The following is a 5,583-nucleotide window of genomic DNA, read 5'->3' on the forward strand; positions in this document are numbered from 1 at the left end:
ATGATTGAGCATTGAATGAACTCTAACCATCCTCTAGCTACAGGCTTGAGGTCCAATCTTCTTAGTTGAACCGGCTTGCCTTTGGAGTCAATCTTCCATTGAGCTCCTTCTACACATATGTCCATAAGGACTTGGTCCAACCTTTGATTAAAGTTGACCCTTCTAGTGTAGGGGCGTTCATCTCCTTGCATCATGGGCAAGTTAAACGCCAACCTCACATTCTCCGGACTAAAATCTAAGTATTTCCCCCGAACCATTGTAACATAGTTCCTTGGATCCGGGTTCTTACTTTGATCATAGTTCTTGGTGATCCATGCATTAGCATAGAACTCTTGAACCATTAGGATGCCGACTTGTTGGATGGGATTTGTTAGAACTTCCCAACCTCTTCTTTGAATTTCATGTCGGATCTCCGGATACTCATTTCTTTTGAGTTTGAAAGGGACCTCGGGGATCACCTTCTTCTTGGCCACAATATCATAGAAGTGGTCTTGATGGGCTTTGGAGATGAACCTTTCCATCTCCCATGACTCGGATGTGGAAGCTTTTGTCTTCCCTTTCCCCTTTCTAGAGGATTCTCCGGTCTTAGGTGCCATCAATGGTAATGGAAAAACAAAAAAGCTATGCTTTTACCACACCAAACTTAGAATATTGCTCGCCCTCGAGCAATAAACAAAATAATAGAAGAAGAAGAAGAAGAAATATGGAGAGGGAGAGGGAGATGTGGTTTCGGCCAAGAAGAGTGTAGAGGGGTGTGTTGTGTGAATTTGAAGAAGAATGGAGGGCTTTATATAGGAAGGGAGGGGGGGTTAAGGTTCGGCCATATGGGTGGGTTTGGGTGGGAAATTGGTTTTGAATTTTGAAGGTAGGTGGAGTTTATGAGGTAGGTTTATGGGGAAGAGTGGATGGATGTGAGTGGTGAAGAGGTGATGGGGAAGAGAGTTTGAGGTGATTGGTGAAGGGTTTTTGGGGAAGAGTGTTTATGGGGTTGTGTGAAAGAGAGTGGTGAGAAGAAGTGAGTGGAGGTAGGTGGGGATCCTGTGGGGTCCACAGATCCTGAGGTGTTCAAGGATTTACATCCCTGCACCCATTAGGCATGTAAAAATGCCTTTGTACCCAACTCTGGGCGTTCAGCGCCAGGTTGGTGGCCATTTTGGGCGTTCAGCGCCCATTTGTGTGCCATTTCTGGCGTTGAACGCCAGAACCATGCCTGTTCTGGCGTTCAGCGCCCAGAAGCTACCCATTTTGGGCGTTCAGTGCCAGCACCATGCTCTGTTCTGGCGCTGAACGCCAGACAGATGCTCCTCCAGGGTGTGATTTTTCTTCTGCTGTTTTTTATTCCGTTTTCAATTTTTATATTTATTTTGTGACTCCAAATGATCATGAACCTATAAAGACATATAACTAAGAAGAATATAGTTAGATAAATAAAGATTGGGTTGCCTCCCAATAAGCGCTTCTTTAATGTCAATAGCTTGACAGTGGGCTCTCATGGAGCCTCACAGATGTGCAGAGCTTTGTTGAGACTCTCCAACACCAAACTTAGAGTTTGGATATGGGAGTTCAACACCAAACTTAGAGTTTGGTTGTGGCCTCCCAACACCAAACTTAGAGTTTGACTGTGGGGGCTCTGGTTGACTCTGTTTTGAGAGAAGTTTTTTCTGCTTCCTCTCCATGGTTGCAGAGGGAGATCCTTGAGTTTTAAACACAAGGGAGTCCTCATTCCATTGAAGGACTATTTCACCTCTGTCAACATCAATCACAGCTCTTGCTGTGGCCAGGAAAGGTCTTCCTAGGATGACGGATTCATCCTCTTCCTTTCCAGTATCCAGGACTATGAAATCAGCAGGGATGTAAAGGCCTTCAACCTTTACTAACACGTCCTCTACTTGTCCATATGCCTGTTTTCTTGAATTGTCTGCCATCTCTAATGAGATTTTAGCAGCTTGCACCCCATAGATTCCCAGTTTCTCTATTACAGAGAGGGGCATGAGGTTTATTCCTGAACCAAGGTCACACAGAGCCTTAAAGATCATGGTGCCTATGGTACAAGGTATTATGAACTTCCCAGGATCCTGTCTCTTCTGAGGCAATGTCAGTTGATCCAGATCACTTAGTTCATTAATGAACAAGGGAGGTTCAACTTCCCAAGTATCAATGCCAAATAATTTGGCATTTAGCTTCATGATTGCACCAAGAAACTTGGCAGTTTGCTCTTCAGTAACATCCTCATTCTCTTCAGAAGAGGAATACTCATCAGAGCTCATGAAGGGCATAAGGAGGTTCAATGGAATCTCTATGGTCTCTAGATGAGCCTCAGAGTCCTTTGGTTCCTCAGAGGGAAGCTCCTTATTGATCACTGGACGTCCCAGGAGGTCTTCCTCCTTGGGATTCACGTCCTCCTCTCCCTCATTGGGTTCGGCCATTTTGCTTATGTCAATGGCCTTGCACTCTCCTTTTGGATTCTCTTCTGTATTGCTTGGGAGAGTACTGGGAGGGATTTCAGTGATCCTTTTACTCAGCTGGCCCACTTGTGCTTCCAAATTTCTAATGGAAGACCTTGTTTCATTCATGAAACTTACAGTGGCCTTAGATAGATCAGAGACTAAATTTGCTAAATTAGAAGTATTTTGTTCAGAGTTCTCTGTCTGTTGCTGAGTGGATGATGGAAAAGGCTTGCTATTGCTAAACCTGTTTCTTCCACCATTGTTAAAGCCTTGTTGAGGCTTTTGATCCTTCCATGAGAAATTTGGATGATTTCTCCATGATGAGTTATAGGTGTTTCCATAAGGTTCACCTAAGTAATTTACCTCTGCTATTGCAGGGTTCTCAGGATCATAAGCTTCTTCTTCATGAGAAGCCTCTTGAGTACTGTTGGATGCAGCTTGCATTCCATGCAGACTCTGAGAGATCATATTGACTTGCTGAGTCAATATTTTATTCTGAGCCAATATGGCATTCAGAGTATCAACTTCAAGAACTCCCTTCTTCATAGGCGTCCCATTACTCACAGGATTCCTTTCAGAAGTGTACATGAACTGGTTATTAGCAACCATGTCAATGAGTTCTTGAGCTTCTGCAGGCGTTTTCTTTAGGTGAATGGATCCACCTGCAGAAGTGTCCAGTGACATCTTTGATAGCTCAGATAAACCATCATAGAATATATCCAGGATGGTCCATTCTGAAAGCATGTCAGAAGGACACTTTTTGGTCAACTGTTTGTATCTTTCCCAAGCTTCATAGATGGATTCACCTTCTTTCTGTCTGAAGGTTTGAACATCAGCTCTAAGCTTGCTCAGCTTTTGAGGAGGAAAGTACTTGGCTAAGAAAGCCGTGACCAGCTTATCCCAAGAGTTCAGGCTGTCTTTGGGTTGAGAATCCAACCATAATCTAGCTCTGTCTCTTACAGCAAATGGGAAAAGCATGAGCCTGTAGACTTCAGGATCTACTCCATTAGTCTTAACAGTATCACATATCTGCAAGAATTCAGTTAAGAACTGAAAAGGATCTTCAGATGGAAGTCCATGAAACTTGCAGTTCTGCTGCATCAGAGAAACTAATTGAGGTTTCAGCTCAAAGTTGTTTGCTCCAATGGCAGGAATAGAGATGCTTCTTCCATGTAAATTGGAATTAGGTGCAGTAAAGTCACCAAGCATCTTCCTTACATTATTATTATTTTTGGCTGCCATCTCCTCTTCCTGTTCGAAAATTTCTGAAAGGTTATCTCTAGATTGTTGTATTTTAGCTTCTCTTAGTTTCTTTTTCAGAGTCCTTTCAGGTTCTGGATCTGCTTCAACAAGAATGTTCTTATCCTTGCTCCTGCTCATATGACAAAGAAGAAGGCACAGAAAAATAATAATAATAGAGATCCTTTATACCACAGTATAGGGATCCCTGTGTGAGTAGAAGAAGAGGGGGAGACAAAGAATGTAATATAATGGAAGAAACACAACTGTGAGGAGGCTAGATATGTGAGATGAGATGTTAGGATATGAATGAATAAATAGAATGAGATGGGAGAGGGAGAATTTTCGAAAATATTTTTTTGAAAAAGAGTTAGTGATTTTCGAAAATGGTTTTTGAAAAATGTTAGTAATTTTCAAAAATTTTTAAAATCAAAAATAAAAAATAAGAATAATTAGTTAATTAAAAAGAAATTTTTGAAAAAGAGGGAAGATATTTTTGAAAATTAGAGAGAGAGTTAGTTAGGTAGTTTTGAAAAAGTTAAGAAACAAACAAAAAGTTAGTTAGTTAGTTGAAACAAATTTTGAAAATCAATTTTGAAAAGATAAGAAGATAGGTGGTTAGAAAAGATATTTTGAAAAAGATAAGATAAGAAGATATTTTTGAAAAGATATGATTGAAATTAGTTTTGAAAAAGATTTGATTTTTAAAATCACAATTAATGACTTGATTCACAAGAAATCATAAGATATGATTCTAGAACTTAAAGTTTGAATCTTTCTTAACAAGCAAGTAACAAACTTGAAATTTTTGAATCAAAACATTAATTGTTATTGTTATTTTCGAAAATTTGATATAAAAATAAGAAAAAGATTTTTGAAAAATATTTTTGGAATTTTCGAAAATAACTAAGAATTTTGAAAAAGATTTGATTTTTGAAAAAAAAGATTTTGAAAAAAAGATAAGATTTTCAAATTGAAAATTTGATTTGACTCATAAGAAACAACTTGATTTTAAAAATTTTTGAAAAAGTCAATTCAAATTTTCGAATTTGAGGAGAGAAAAAGGGAAAGATATTTTTTTTTATTTTTTTTTTGAATTTTTAATGAAGAGAAAGAAAAACAAGAAAAATGATGCAATGCATGAGGATTTTAGATCAAAACATGTGATGTATGCAAGAATGCTATGAATGTCAAGATGAACATCAAGAACACTTTGAATGTCATGATGAACATCAAGAACATAATTTTGAAAAACTTTTGATGCAAAGAAAACATGTAAGACACTAAACTTAGAAATCTTTCATGTTTAGACTCTAATAAACGAAAAATGCATATGAAAAACAACAAAAGATGCAAAACAAGAAAAACATCAAGATCAAACAAGAAGACTAACCAAGAACAACTTGAAGATCATGAAGAACACTATGAATGCATGAATTTTTTCGAAAAAAATGCAAGATGCATATGCAATTGACACCAAACTTATAATGTGACTCAAGACTCAAACAAGAAACATGAAAAATACTTTTTTGATTTTTATGATTTTCTAATTTTTTTGTATTTTTTTTTCGAAAATTATATGAAAAAGAAAAAAATAAGGATTCCAAAATTTTTAACATGAATTCCAGGAATCTTGCATTCTTAGTCTAAAGCTTCAGTCCAGGAATTAGACATGGCTCACTAGCCAGCCAAGCTTTCAATGAAAGCTCCGGTCCAAAATACTAGACATGGCCAATGGCCAGCCAAGCTTCAGCAAACATAGATACCTCTCATGTATACAACAGCTGATATTTCATCCAACTTCATATACTTATAAGTGGAAGCCTCAGTCCAAAAGAATTTAGACATGGCTTTGCAGCCAGCCAGGCTTCACATGCTTCATGAAACACTAGAATTC

At 38.2% G+C, this 5,583-nt stretch overlaps 1 non-coding gene across 1 annotated transcript; it reads left to right on the top strand.

Moving 5' to 3' along the window:
• The first annotated feature begins 3,185 nt into the window (after window positions 1–3,185).
• LOC148546370 (small nucleolar RNA R71) lies at window positions 3,186–3,293 on the top strand. Its single transcript, XR_015900527.1, has one exon. It is a non-coding gene; the product is annotated as a small nucleolar RNA R71 (small nucleolar RNA).
• The last annotated feature ends 2,290 nt before the right edge of the window (window positions 3,294–5,583 follow it).

This window comes from Arachis ipaensis, chromosome B9 (assembly GCF_059453495.1).
Source record: "Arachis ipaensis isolate K30076 ecotype BB chromosome B9, ASM5945349v1, whole genome shotgun sequence".
NCBI classification, from domain to species: Eukaryota; Viridiplantae; Streptophyta; class Magnoliopsida; order Fabales; family Fabaceae; genus Arachis; species Arachis ipaensis.